This window comes from Pseudopipra pipra, chromosome 4 (assembly GCF_036250125.1).
Source record: "Pseudopipra pipra isolate bDixPip1 chromosome 4, bDixPip1.hap1, whole genome shotgun sequence".
Classification (NCBI taxonomy): Eukaryota; Metazoa; Chordata; class Aves; order Passeriformes; family Pipridae; genus Pseudopipra; species Pseudopipra pipra.
Genome location: NC_087552.1, coordinates 20,159,038 through 20,174,100, shown reverse-complemented (window position 1 = coordinate 20,174,100; position 15,063 = coordinate 20,159,038). Strand labels below are relative to the sequence as shown.

At 38.7% G+C, this 15,063-nt stretch overlaps 1 long non-coding RNA gene across 1 annotated transcript in view; it reads right to left on the bottom strand.

Annotated features, from left to right (window-relative positions):
* Positions 1-15,063, bottom strand: part of LOC135412887 (uncharacterized) — a 404,646-nt gene that overhangs the window by 205,664 nt on the left and 183,919 nt on the right. Inside the window, exon 9 of the long non-coding RNA XR_010430007.1 lies at positions 2,163-2,299. This is a non-coding gene — a long non-coding RNA (uncharacterized LOC135412887). The remainder of the gene's footprint in view (positions 1-2,162; positions 2,300-15,063) is intronic.

Genomic DNA, 15,063 nt, shown 5'->3' with positions numbered 1-15,063 from the left:
AATCTGGTAGTGATAGGAGAGGAGGAACAGCATCCTGGTGGTCAGAGATTGATGGGAAAGTCCTCTGCTTTGGGGTAAGGCAGTCAGAGAATACCCGAATCCCAGGGAACCATTTGCAATAGTGCACAGCAGTACTGAAAGATAAACATTGGGCTTGCACAGTCATGGCTTATAGAATCGATTTGCAGTTTACAAGCCTCAGCATTGTGGTTTCTGCCTTGCAGCATGAGAATTTGTTTCTATCAAGTTTGCTACAAATTTTTAGCAGGAGTCTTAACTTTCGTCACCATAGGGTCAGACACACAAGTTATTAGAGAGCAATAAGCTACTGCACATTAAATAACAAAGTGTGCTTAGCCTTCTTCCATCCAGCTACTTGGAATGCTCCTGAACTCGCTAAGATACATTTTGCCAGTCACGCCTTAACTTGCAAGTACCCTAAAGACTTTGTTGTAGCACTTCAGTCCCCAAAAAGCTCATCCAGCTTTAAAGTTGAGCCTAAAAATTAAGAATTATCCCTGAGCTCTTTCTGCATACAAATTATACTTGACACGCGATGTTACAATTTCCAAGCTAAGTTGTTTCTTTTTGGTATTCTCAAGTAGTCTTAAAGCTTCACAAACAAATCTGTCATGGCATGATCACATCCTAACAGAATGATCAGATCAGAACCATCCTCTCCCTGTGGTAACTGAGTAGTATTTCTACAGCAGGGCAGCAGATTATTTAGAGGGAAATGCAGACTTAAGGCATTTTTTGCTTCTTTAAATACAGCTTGCCAGAGGGAAATGAAAAGCAGACTGCTATGGCTGCACAGTCAAGTTTTTGAAAGAAGAGTGGTGATACTCCAGTTTATACAAGTTGTTTTGTCCTCTAGGTTGTTCATACATACTCTATTTCATCTTCATATTCTTCTCTACTTATGTTACACAACCAGACTTCTGAATGAAATGGTGTTATGCACCATGATTAGGTAAAAACAATTGTATAGAGTAAGTACAAGAAGTTATGAGCCCGTGTACAAGTTAATACATATGAAAATTTTTATGAATTTTAAGCACTGTGGAAGTCCTAGCAGTCATATGCATACAGGCAAAAGGGCATAATCCATAATCCTTCATGTAGAGGGGAACTTACATTTCCCCTTTTACTTTTAAGATGTTATATTTGTATTAATTGGCGAGCTCTCATCAGCAGGTTCAAATATACCAATAACCTACTGCACAAATTTTGAGTCAACACATCAGGATTATTATTGCATTTGCATGAACACTGTCACAGAGTTTTGATGGTTTTAATTGAGACATGTTTTCTCTGATTATATTTTAACAAGATTTATGAATAAATACCACAGTGAGAAGTCTGCAACATCTGGATGAGTCTCACTCAGAATCATTATGACAGCATTTATTTTAACAGAGTCACTGGAAAATACTCTTATCTCTGGTTACATGACAAGCAGTAAGAATTCAATCTCTGTGTCTGGTGTGTAGGCTGATTGCTATCCCTTTAACAGTCTGCATTGTTGACAGTTGCGGAGCTTGAACTGCTTGAAAGGATTTTTCCTTCATAATGGAACATAAAAGCTTCCCATCCCCACCAAATTTAACCACTTGTTTCCCTTTCAATAAAGATGCATGCTTCTAGGAAAGCTAAATCCCAGCATGCTCTTTCCAAAACTGACCTTTACACAGATGCTGTCAGTCTTAGATCAAGACACATGTAAATGTAATGGGCAAAGGTGTCACTGAAAGTAGTAATCACAGCCAGGGAAATTAAAAATAAAGGGACATTAAGTCATCTACTCAGTTTTCTCTTTCTCTTTAATAACATAAGCCCATGGGGGGGAGGAAGGAAAAGTCCAACTTGTAATGCTCCTTAGTTGTCAACAGAGGAAAATATGTTCCAACATCACTGCATAACATGGATATACTATTCAATTGTTTACAGAAAACATCTTTCCTACAGCATTTTAAGTTCTACCATCAGCCTATTTAGCTGCTGTGTGAGATAGTAAACCTCTTTGCAATGAATGACCAGAAGTTACAGTAGAAATTGTCACCAAGCTTAAGAACATCCTACCATCTGGTGCCCAGCATGAGCACAATGCAGCTTAATATTTTTATAATATTAAAAAAAAAAAATCAAGCGAATACACTCACCATTCTCTTCCTGTCATACTTTGAGCAATTTCATTTTTATTTGCAGATCTCAAAATCCACTCTGTGTGGAGTCCTGTGTGCTGATTGATGCAGTGGCCCGTTCTCTTTACTAGTGAGTTTTGCTGGGGAGGAACAACCTAAAAAAGCATACATTAGGACTTTCTTTTGTGTACTCAGGCTCTGCAGCATCTTAGTGCAACGCTTTCGGATTATTAACTCCATAGCATCACACAATCAGAAGAAGTAGAAATCTTCCTGCAGTTATTGCTGTCGAGAAAACACATCAAGTCTTCCCAGCAAAAAGAACTCTCAGTGTTTAGGCATTCAGACCAACAAAACAACTATCTAGTGAAGTTCTTTGTTAAGAGACCCTCTAAGGGAGGTGGGAAGAAAGAAGACAAGAGCACTTATTGTGTTCTTGTTTCCACCAATTGTATGAGTTTATATTTGTATTATAAAAAATATGCCAGACATATTCAGTGGAAATATTTTTATTAATTATTGTGCAGGGAACTCACTTAATTCTGAAAGAACAGATGTTGCTCCATTAAAGTAAACCACAGCATCTCTTCTGAGGAACTAAATGATGTTTACCTGAGACAGTGGTTTCATGAGAATATTTATGCCTTTATTACTTTGGTGGTAGCAAAATAAGCCATATAACAATGGAATTTAACATTGAAATATTACTGCAAAATAAAAGGTAGAGTACCTTCCTGTATATGTTTCTTCAGTGAAGCTGAAGACCAAGAACTCTATTAGGGAGTTTGCATGAGAGCAATATGGATTTTTCAGCATTTAATTAGGTACATGTTAGATATATGTACCCTCTTTTTTATCTTTTTTCTTTTTTTTTTTCTTTTTTTTTTTTGCCAAGAAGGGAGGGAGGTTAAAACTGTACCCATATGTGCATACTTTTTTTATATGTTACAGTTAATCATTCCTACAGCCCATCTTGATCATCCTTTAGGAAAAAGCACAGTGCAAAGTATTTGTGTATAAATCACATGTAAAACATGTACATTCAAAACCAACAGTCAAATGTTCATTGGAAAAAGTTGCAGAACAAAAGCACAGACTGACACATGCATGGGTACAAGCTGTTACCACATGCTGCATGTAGGAACCTGGGCAAAGCTGCTGTCAAATCCCCAAATTAAGCCAAATCTTTCCAAACCTTGAAAGAATCTGCATCATTTTGGTGACAGTCATCGATTTATACATTTCTCTTCGTGCTATTGGGGGGGTTGAGCACCCTGCTCAGGTAACTGCACCACCTATAACCCTGCGATAACTTCCACAACCACAACAGGTGCATGGGAGTCCATCCATTACAAATCCCACCTCTGGCCAAAGGAAGCTTTGAAGCCTCACATTTCCCAGATGAGACTGTCATTACCCAAGTCTCAGCAAAACCCTACAGTCCCCACTGGGCAAATAGCAATCTCAGCTCATAGGTGGTGGATATAGGCAGTCTATCTATTATCCCTCAGCACAGGCAGCTTAACAACTCATCCTTTAAAGTACCAAAGAGGGAACAGATTCCCACTAACGTGACAAGAACCAATACAAAGGAAGGCCTTCCCATCAGCAGACAGCCAGACCCGCTTATCTTGTGTTAACCACTATTACTGCCCCATTCCTGCATGCATGAAGAGTGCATTATACATATGATACATGCTCATTTTCAGTTTCTGCTAATCATTATTCTACACACCCGAAGTAACTGACCTTCTGGTCAAGCACCTTTTAAAAAAAACATGTGGACATTTGAATACAATAGAAACAAAATTCAGAACTGCTAATAGACATGAAGAAAAGAAAAAGGAGGTATCAGAAGCTGACTAACATACCCAGAGGTACAAGCACAAGTCATGAAAGTCTGCGATATCGCCATCCACAAACATGTACCAGATTTCCATCCTTTGTTAGCTAGTTATGGAGAAGACACACAATAAAGATGCATTGCTGCACTACAGTGGCTTTCCACAAAGTTATATACAACTGCAAAGAGACAGACAGAAACAACTGTCAGTGAACAAACTGGTGCTCTATCTGTAACACAAGTAACCTCTGAAATGCAACCATGCAGCTATGTGTTTCCTAAGCCCATGATTTATTTATTCCATATCCACTTTAGACTGCTATCTAAATTGCCTGGAGTTGCAAACCACCACAGATGTGATTCTTGTTCATGTACGTAGGGACAGTATAAGCCACCAAGTCCCACAGCTGAACAGGGATTTCAATTACTGAAGCTTGGCAGAGAATATTCAAAAGGAACAGGGATGGGAACTTCAACAATGTGTCCCAGGGCCATATGCAGGAACATCTGTGTTTGTGCTGCACCACCTCTTCAAAGCAGCTCCTGTGCACCTGACTGAAGAGATTTCCAATCCAACAAGTACTTTCTTGTGTGCCTAAGAAACCATTTTTATATGGCATCACCAGCAGGTCATCTCAGCAACAGATTTCTGTACTTTCCCGTACTACTTCTCTCCCCTGTACATGCCACCTCTTCAGCCTCTTAGGTCCAAAAATGTCTACTTAGAAAAACCATGTTTTCAAGGGTGCTTCTTTTTAGACTTTCAGAACTAGGTTTAGCCAAACAGCTCACAACTTCAGCTCAGTTTTGCCAGGCATACACACTTTGAGCAAGAGGAAAGCATGAGTAATGCAGCACGGTCACAGCCATGTGGTGCTGCAGAGATCACTGGTGCTGCAGAGATCAGTGGGTTCACTAGGAGTCATGGAGCAGGAGAGAAACCTTTGGGGAAGGTTCAAAGCATGAAAGCAGTCAAAATATAAAAAAAAAGTTAAGAAAAATAAACCTCTGCTTCCAAATTAGCCTGAGCTGATCTAATCACTTGCTGCCACATTTCTGATTTTTTTTGTCCATCACAAACTGTTGGCCTGCACCCTCTCTGTGCCAGAACTGGCCTTCCTCCAACCCTGCACTGAGCCATTTCAGCTTGCTAAGCTGGCAAAAAATAAGTCACTGCATCAGCTATGGAGAAGGTATTGTGTTCTCAGCCCCATGTAGCTTCCCACCAGACAGCCTGCCTTCTGATCACCACAGGTGGCTCCACATCCATCATTCAGGTCCTGTGAAGAGCTTTCCAAGCTAAACTCTCAGGGCTCTTCTGCTACAATCATTCTCATTTGACTTGAGATAAAATTGTATTTTCTCCTGATTTCTCAGAATAAGAGGATAACAAAAGTCCCTCTTGAAATCTGGTTACTCAGATTTTACATGGTTGTGTCACTGGACAAACTGCTGTTCTAGAAACCTCTTTCCTTTAGCCCCTGTAGAAGCAAGTCAGCAACCTAGATACTTCAGATGCTGCTTAGATAAGATCTATGTTAGGAGTCTGAAGACTTCCCTTGAGAGGGACTTTATCTCTTCCTCACATAGTTTATGGAGTAAAGAGGAGTATTTCTAGATAGTAACCTAACCAGGAAAATGTGGGCCTGAAAGAAGATATTCAAGTTACTGGACTGGGACCATGAAAAAATGAATTATCCCAGTCCCTTCTTCTTCAGTACCCTGGTAGTGAGAAACAAAATGATGACAGAAAGCTGCACAAGCCACCTGCACTGAAACATAAGTACACTTGACAGCAAAATGAATGCATGAAATCCAATGTTTGTGCTGGTGGCTCACTTTTACTGCTTTTTGGGTTTTATAATACAGTTTGGATGCCTTGGGCCTGAGCTGCAGAAGAGCATTCAGCTGTAAAGTTGGTTGTGCTAGCCTTGACCCAGCTTTCTCCAATTTATCTTGATTTGAGTTTAGGCCTCTGCTGAGTACACAAGCAAAATTTGGTCATTCTCACATTAATTAATACCTGCAAGACTTGACTGCAAAATTCCTTTAGATATGCCTAACACCTAATCCCATAGAAATGGGAGAGCTGTTAAAGCATGGATTGCTTCAATGGTTTGAGATCATTGTGCAAAGTAATTAAAAACATAACTGTACTTCCAATTGTTAAGACACTTCATTACTTCCTTGAAATTCTATGTCACTTTCTTGGTATCAAGTACCAGATATGTTAAGCTTCTGATACTTCCTAAAGCACAGAGGAAATTCAGTTTCAAACCAAAGTATACCTACAATAGTTATTCCCCATAATGGCTGCAAATACTTAATTACAGAATACCATGCAACCTTTATGTTTCTTCCCTCCAACCCACCTTATCAAATGGATTAATTCCTATTTCTCTATTCCCCTGCAGAACTTCTGTAGTGTTTTACTCTTAGAAGCAGGCATCCCATACAGAATAAAGGGAATGTCTGCAGCCAGATATATTATGGCTGTCAAAGTAATTTGTATAATTGTGACTATTATTTTGAAAGATATATATCAATGTGGATTGAATTTTACGGTTCATTTTCCAATTTGAGATATCTAGCCATGTACAAGTACTGACTTCATTCTGGTACAAAGGATACAACAGTGCATCTATAGGAAATAACATTAGTCATATCCTGAACTATTTAGTCCAAGGTTTTTGAAGGCCTTAACACAAGTATTAATACCAAGGACAGAGTTCTTCACAGATAAACAGTCACTTTGAAGCACTGAAATGCAGCATTAAGAGCCTGTCAGTGTGACATACATAAAACCCACTTAGCTAGCTACTTTAGCAATCCTTCTTTTAAAAGCTGCACTAAAGGTAGATTCACTACTTGCAGAGATCTGCAATTTTAAATTTTACAAGGGATTTCACAGTTGATGGAAAATTTGTACTTCTAATTGAAAGCAAGGGTAGAAAAAAAGGGAAGAACCAAGCCAACATCAATTTTGGAGACCCCATTCCCATGAAATCCTTACATGGAAATTTACCTAGCACCAGACTCCAGTAAATAACATTCCACTGTGTAGCAGTGGAGCACCAATATCCAGCAGCAGCTGGATCTGTTCTGAGCCAAGGCAAAAAAGAAGTAATGTTTTGTGACAGAAAGAAAATCCCATTACTAGGAAGTCAAAAGTGAAATGTGCCATTGAAGTTTTATGTAACGTGAGGTTGCAGGATAATTTAGTGAAATATTTGTTAAGATGTCCTAGAAGCTTGTCCATGCAATAGCAATTTCTCTGATTAAAGGCAGTGTTACGTTAAGAGCCATATTATAGTCTTATTCTGACCCTGGGTAATAGCTCTGAAAAAACCATATCAAAAGTTTGCAGTTGTTGAGGAAATGGTTGGTTGCATGGGTTTCACTTTTACACATAACCCCCAGGGTAAGAGCTGCATGTATTTTGGATCAGATCTCTTATTGAAATCCACTGTGCTACTGAAATGAAGTTTTTCTCTACAGCTATCACTGAAATCATTCATCAAACCCTACAAATTGTCAGAATGGGTGGAAGAAGATCCTACGGCAAAATAGGTTTAGGAGTCTTGTGGGCTGTGTTTCACTATGCATCCAGACAGACAATCATTTAAACCACAAGGCTAGAAAACACAGATTTCTGTTGTGAAACAATTTCTATTGTGGAAGGACCTATTGTGAACAAAAAGGTGTATTTCAAGGGACTCAAATATGCCATGTGAGCAGCCTTGAAGTAATTTGGAAAATGTGTAGATATGGACAGACCTGCCTTCCAGACAGACCACTTTGAGTAACACAGTGTGCTCTGTGATATTTCCAGCCCGGTCCACAGGAATCCACAGAAGTCACATCCCTGTGGTTTCATAATAAACACATGGGATGCAATACATGTATAACTAATTTTTCTTCTGGATTTTGCTTTGCTTGTTTACATCTAACATGGACTGTATATATTAAAAAATGTTTATTATGCATCTTACTAGGGACAATTCAGTATATGCAGTGTTTTGAGGGAGACCCTTACGGGAGGGATGAACACCACTTGGGATAAGAGAGAGACACAGGATACAGTTCATCTCATAGGAATGCTTCGCTTGCAAGAAAGGTGATACATGGACAACTTAAAGATTGATCCTAAAGTATTTCAGAACAAGCCATGAACACTTCAGACAAACAAGCTGTCATGCCTCTTCAGAGAAGAGGTCACTGTGAAGCTACAGCTCTTTATATGTCGAACTTACTCTTTTGCAGTATGTAGTATGTATTAACATGAGCCAATTGACTCCTTCTGAAAGGAGATGAGAAGGCAAAGAAGTAGGACAAGATGAAATAGACACGAGGCAGCTGGGGGAGACAGGACAGTCTATCATTGTTTTTATCCCATATGTTCACTTACCAAACTCAACTGGTGGAGCTAAAAAGTGACAATAAAGAAGACGAATGGCTACCCAGTCCTCAGCAAAACTCAAATGTCTAAACCATTCTAGGTTTATTTCCCAATAGAGTGAACACATACTCGATGGAATTATGCTGAAGTGATACAAAAGTGTGAGAAAGCTAGAGGCAGAACTTTCACTGGCAGTATCAGACAAACAGTGAATAGTGTATAACATTCCAGCAAGTGGTTCTTACTAAGTCTTCAGATGTTAAGACCTCTGAAAAAGTTACATTTATGCAAATTCAATCACCTGTTAAATGTGAAATTAAATCAACAGGTGCAACAAAGTTTAGTGAGAACCTTTTAATAAACTTTAAGGTAATACAGAAAGATTCCCTATTAATGAGTAAAGTTTTGATAATAAATAATTTATTTATCTCAAAATATTGTGTGAGTGTGGAATAATCATATTTGTTTTCATAATGAAATATAAGCCAATATTCCACCTGATGATTCTGCCTAACAGCAACAGCTCTTCCTAAACAGAGGGATGGCAGAGATTTCACTGAACATTTTCCTATCCAGACGTCTTTGCATAGAAGGAAAGTGCTGCCCTCTCAGCCACTATCACTTTTTACCTTTTCTTCATCTCCCTTACATCCAAAAGACCTTTATTTCATCATACAAATGAACAATTAAAGATTACTAGATGTTCTAAACAACTACAATAGCCACCTTTAGAAATTCCAGTCAATTTTCAAAGACACTAATTTTTGAAAGGCTGCATTCTCCAAGAAAAAGACAAAGAGTAAAGACCGTGGCTAAGCTTGCAAGATGAAAGAAGAGCAAGAATAAAAAAAGGTTAGCGTTTCTGGAACACTATATCCCAAACCTCTTTATTTCCAGTCAAGTTTTTCAATCAATCAGCTACGCTCCTAGAAAAATGTACTGTCTTTCCTTAGACATTAAGCTACAAATGAAAAACGCAGGCACAAAATCATATATATTTCCAGCAAGCACCTTCTGCACTATGCTGATATCTAGACTGCTGCCCTGCTTATTAACATCTCAATTTCTCAGTGCCGCAGAACAAATGGGGAAGAACAAAGCATAAAGACTTGCTTTTACATCTTGATTTTTGCTCTTCTTTGGGGACATGGAAGTAAGCAAAGATTAATTTCTTGGTTCAATATTTTTAGATCACTGCTGTTGGAGAAAAGACCTGGGAGTGGGTAGAAAGAAGGATAATATTTAATTAAAACAAAGAAATATGAAAAAAAGAATCTAAAGGTTCCCTGCCAGAAGGACAAAGTCCTAAAAGACATTTCAAAGAGTCACAGCACCCTGATTGATATACGTGACTGAGCAATACACAGTAGGGATCTCTTAACAGCATCTTCCAGGGAATATCTCATGCCAGCCAAACCTGGCAGACCACCTCAGCTGACAAAGCCTGTTGGCTTATCCTCTCATGTTATCCTCTGTGCTCTGGAAGATTACGGATAGAGGTGATGATCATGGCTCCTTCAGAGCCCACTTCAAAGAAGAAAAAAAACTGGCATATTTCAGAACACCATGGAGGATGCCTACACAATGCCTACACCATGCCTACACCATGTCTACACAAAGACTGTAGGCAGCAGTCAACTAACCAAACTGAACAACTAAAATTAGAAGTGTATCAGATCCTCCAGTAAAATTGCCCAAGGTGATAGTTTTCCAGGATCAGAGAGAAAGGGATGGAAAAAAAAATCAATTTGATTATCAATATTAATTATTGATAATCAATTATCGATTATATTCCTTTATTCATTTGCCTCTACTAACAGATTTTAGAAGTGCCAAGTACGATCTCTGAGTGAATACTGGGATATTAAGGGTTTCCCCATAGCACATCCAGTCCATTTAAATTAGGAAGATTTTTCCTCATACCTAAGTAAACTAAGAAGCACTGGGAAGACCAGTCTCTCTTTCATGGATTATCTATAACAGGTTAGAAACATTTGGTGGGAAAAAGGAATAGTTCATCCTGCCTTAGACAGTAAATTGGTCTAGGTGACCCTCTGATAATGCTGTCCCAAACCCTCCTTTCTGCAAGACTTGAGCTTGTACATCTGTTTTCAAGCTACAAATTCAGAACACAAAAGAGTCCATTCAGAAGGAATATGATCTCTTGCAAAGCATTTGCCTTCATTAGATCTGCAAGTGTCTTATACAAGGTTGGCATAAATATCTTTATTCTGCAAAGTGGATGTTACTTGTGCAGCTTCACACAAACTGAACCGTGAGAAGAGTCCCAAGTGCCAGGTAGTAAGTTACCTCTCAAACCAAAGTCAACCTGTCATTCCAAATACATTTTAGGTCAGAAATCATGACCTGGGTCAAGGAGACGCTGAGAAATTTCTCCAGGTTGAAAGAAAAATTCAACCTGCAACCCCAACCAGCGCTGGAGCCAAGATGCATAAAAAGCAAACACTTTATGATAAGGCTGTCCCTGCAGTAGAAAAAAGACCATTGAAGCCTTGCCAGCTGACTCAGCACACTGACAAGGACTTGCTGTTCATCAGGTATGGAGCGCAAACAAAGACTCAGTGGTTAAAGCTAAACTACCTCCTAATCTAGTCAGGCACTCTGCTCCTCTCCCTGCATCAGTATTGATTATGATGGTTCCTTATAGAAAGTTTCCACAACTCTCATGAAAATAGGGTTCTTTTCTAAAAGCTCCTTCTTCGTGTCTTGTTTGTAAATTCACTGATGCTGAATCATTTCCTTCTAAGGATCTCATGAATAAAATATGAAGATTATAAGTCCACGAGTCTTTGATGTGTTTTCAAGTATTAGGAGCTCAATCAGCCCTGTGCAGTTATCCCTTTGAAGTTTCAATTGGGCATTTCTTCCCCTAAAAAGAAAAGCTCCTCTCCTTTTGAAGGATGACTTTCTTAAAGATATACTATTTATTTTGGCTTTATTCTTGGTAATTATTTAAAAGTCAGAGAAGAGCACAAGGATCAGAAAAGAAAATAGTAACCATTAAGAAGGGTTACCTTTGTGGTAAGTATAGATTTATAAGCCTACAAAGATCTTTTGACTTATCCCATTTCCATAGGTATCAACATCAGTGTAATTATTTCAACATCAACCTGCAACAACACAAGGCAGACCTCACCCCAGATTATTCACAGAAATGTGTAGGAACAGTCATTCCAGGGAAGGGCTCTATCTTTGAATTTATGGCAAATTAATTGACAGAGGAGCAGTGAATAATTTCAGAAAGACATACTAAAGGAAAAAAACACTAAATTTTGCCCTGCCCCTGCTTACACAGAAATATTGCCCTTCATATTCACAAGTGCTCATAATGTGTATGTTGCTTCTTAGTTTTGTCAGATTCCAGGAATGAGATGTGATTGTTCAGAGCCTGAGCTGCTCCCACAGCTTAAACATCAACCTCCTTTAAAAAGTGTGTTAGTGCTTTGCAGTGACATACATCACAAGGTACTGTGGAACTCAGAGAATACTTTACCCATAGGGCTCCCATGCAGTCATCCTAAGACCAGATATAAAATCAATTTGCTTTAATTCTCTTTCTACGGACTTTATTGTCTGACAGTTTTCCTCAAGGAATGTTCTTTTAGAAGACAAAGTTTCCTCACAAGGAAACATGGTCTTTTATTCTCTCCACTAATTGCATTTTTCAAACCACATCCTAAAGAAGTGATCTGTGCAATTTCTATAGGTATGGCCTTCTGCAACAATGCCAGTATGCCTAACCTAGCATTAAAATAGCCTGTAGTAAGTTGCACTTTATATTCTGCTCAACACAGCCACAAAATTACTCAATAATGAGACTAATCTATGTTGGACTCCATGAAGCTTCAGTATGGGCATCTCTGGTAGCCAAATGAGGTATTTTTGTGTCTGCAATATCTGAATACCTACTGTTTTACCCACAGGTGGATTCATGGAAGCAGCAAGGGAAAAAAGTCAAACATGAGCACCCACATATCTATAGAACATCATAACTTTGGTTATGGAAATGGCCAGATACTCACATAGAAACATCTACCCTGATTGAAGCACACAGTTCAACTTTCACTCACCCACGTGCAGGAGTCTGGGGTCTTACCTTCTAATAACCTCCCTGACAAAGATGAGTTTGAAAACCTGCAGTGAAGTTGAATGCTAGAGTCTCTTAACCATGTACACATACACCAGTGATCAGGCATCTCATGGAAAGTCAGTTCTCTCTGCCCCCATCCTGCTTTAACTGTATAGCGCCTGACTGAAACAGTCCAGAGGATGACCTCAGCACTACTCTCCAGATTCAGAAGGAAAGTGATCTCACACCATCTTCTCCCCTGGGTGTCTGCACTTGCATCCTCTTATTCAGGGACTTGGAGATGTTCAGACCTAAAGCCAACACTGTACATTATTGAACTTCACTCCTTGTTCAGCCAAATGGAAATGCAAAATGAAGCAAGCCTTTGAGCACAGTGAAGAAACCCAGGCTTATTTAATATTAGAATATTAAAAATCAGGCTTTTTACTCTCTCTGGCAAGACACAATTTTATTGCAGCTTATAAAAGGCATTCACACCATTTGTAACAAGCTGTAGGTGTGAAAACCATGAGGGAGATCATCAGCTCTGCAGGGAACTAATACACTCAAATAAATAGTTTGATTAGAAATGAGGATGTTGTATTCTTGACCTAGTTTTCCTTCCTTAGTGGATATGGGTGCCAAATTATACTGTGCAAGTTGCACACAATTATTCTCTTACATGTGACTGAAGTAAGGTTTAGAAATTACTTTTCATGGAGTATGCTCAACAGTTCTCATTTTCTGTACTTTTTATCAGTGGTTAAAAATGAATGAAAATTACTTTAACTACATGATATTAGGCAAAGAATAAATAAAACTGAAGACTGTCGAAAGATTATTTTGATACATTTTAACCATTTAAATAGTCTAGATATGTTGGTAATGTGCATTTTAAAACCATTTCCTTAACTCCTTGGATCAGTTTAAAGGAATACATATGTACAAAAATTCTCTTCAGGCATAAACGCATTTAAAGTGGTTATTACAGCTTTTAAAAATTGCAGTTATTTTACAGGCACTTAGCTGAAAATAGTATTCAAAACACTGTCTGACTCCTGTTGCTGTGGCAACACATTGTTCATGGTTTGCCTGTCTGAGGTAAGAAGTCTAAAATATTGAATTAAATATACTTAAGTCCATCACTTAGATTTGGCCACCACGTCCCAGTTAAAAGCTAGATTATTTCATTTCTACCTACAAGTGTCCTCTCACTGAGAGCCAAATTATTACTTAGCACACTCATTGGCAGTAAAAGTCTTTCCAGATGTTAAGAATAAGGATTGTTTAAAACTCTGTGGAGCAGCATTACTAATGATAACAGAGTTTTGCTTTCACTTGCCACCGCAGGATGGGGTAGAAATCAGAAAGAGGTATTGTTCCTTAGAGCTGAAGATATTTTGCTTGTGGAAGACAAATTAGGGACTTCATTCCCATTTCATCTGTACTGAATGATTCCATTGATCTCTGTTTAGTCCCAAACAAGTGAGATTTGGACACTCTTTCTGCTTTATGGCAGAACACCCCCACGGCAGCTGTGCTGCTCCAGGTGATGCTTTCCTTTCTCTCAGGGCAGAGCTGCTGGGCAACAGGGTGCAAAAGGAGCAAGAGATGTCTCCTTTAAAGCAGGAACAGTTCACTGTGTCTAGTTCCAACACTGCATAAACAACGTCAGAGATGGGGAAGAAGCAGAACACCACTCAAAGTTCCATCATGTGTCATCTTAAAATCAACTCTAAAACGCAACATTAAGCACAGAATGTACTCAGAGTTTCTGAGTAACAAAATAATATGGCCTGAGCATCACCGCTGCTCTCACTTTCCTTAGTAAATGTTAGTATTTGGCTGCTTGTAATCGATCTGTAAACAATTCCACATGAGAAAAACAACAGTTAAATTTACAGTTAATTAATACACACAGTTTTAGGAAATTCTACACAGTGCTGTGGAGTATGCGCTTTCCATACCAACACTCTTCTGCATAATTCCCTTCTGGGTGGTTGGATAACAAAATGGTATGCAGTTAAGTTACCTGCATCCAGGAGACACTTAGCTCAAAAAGCTAAGTTTTGTTTTGCCCTGAACAGTGTCCATAAGAAAGCATGTTTATGACCTCTGACTATTTTGTTCTGTTCTTCCAGGAGGAATATTAAGTATAATACATTTGTATTTTAATTTCAACTGCAAAAATAATCATCTGCACTGCTTTGGACTTAAACAATATCTTCCTAAAATACAAAAATCAAGACCTGCCAGCTAATCAGAAATCATTTCTGTGTATCTAAACAGAAGGGAAATATTCTGCCTATGAGTCACCCATGGTGACTTTGTTTTATCTGCCATTATCTGCAAAATGACTACCTAATGCCTAGCTACCAGCATAGAGGGTAAATAGGGCTCCTGGGAAAGAATTCATTCGGTACACACATGAATTCACAAGGCAGAAAGTAACTTTGTTTGGAAGGACGTCAAAGAGACACATCATTAAAGCCAAATTTCCCATATGATTCATACAGCAAAGGGAATTAAAAGTATCCCTCTCAATTTCACATCCTCTTATTCCTTCAAATGCATCTAAATATCCCAG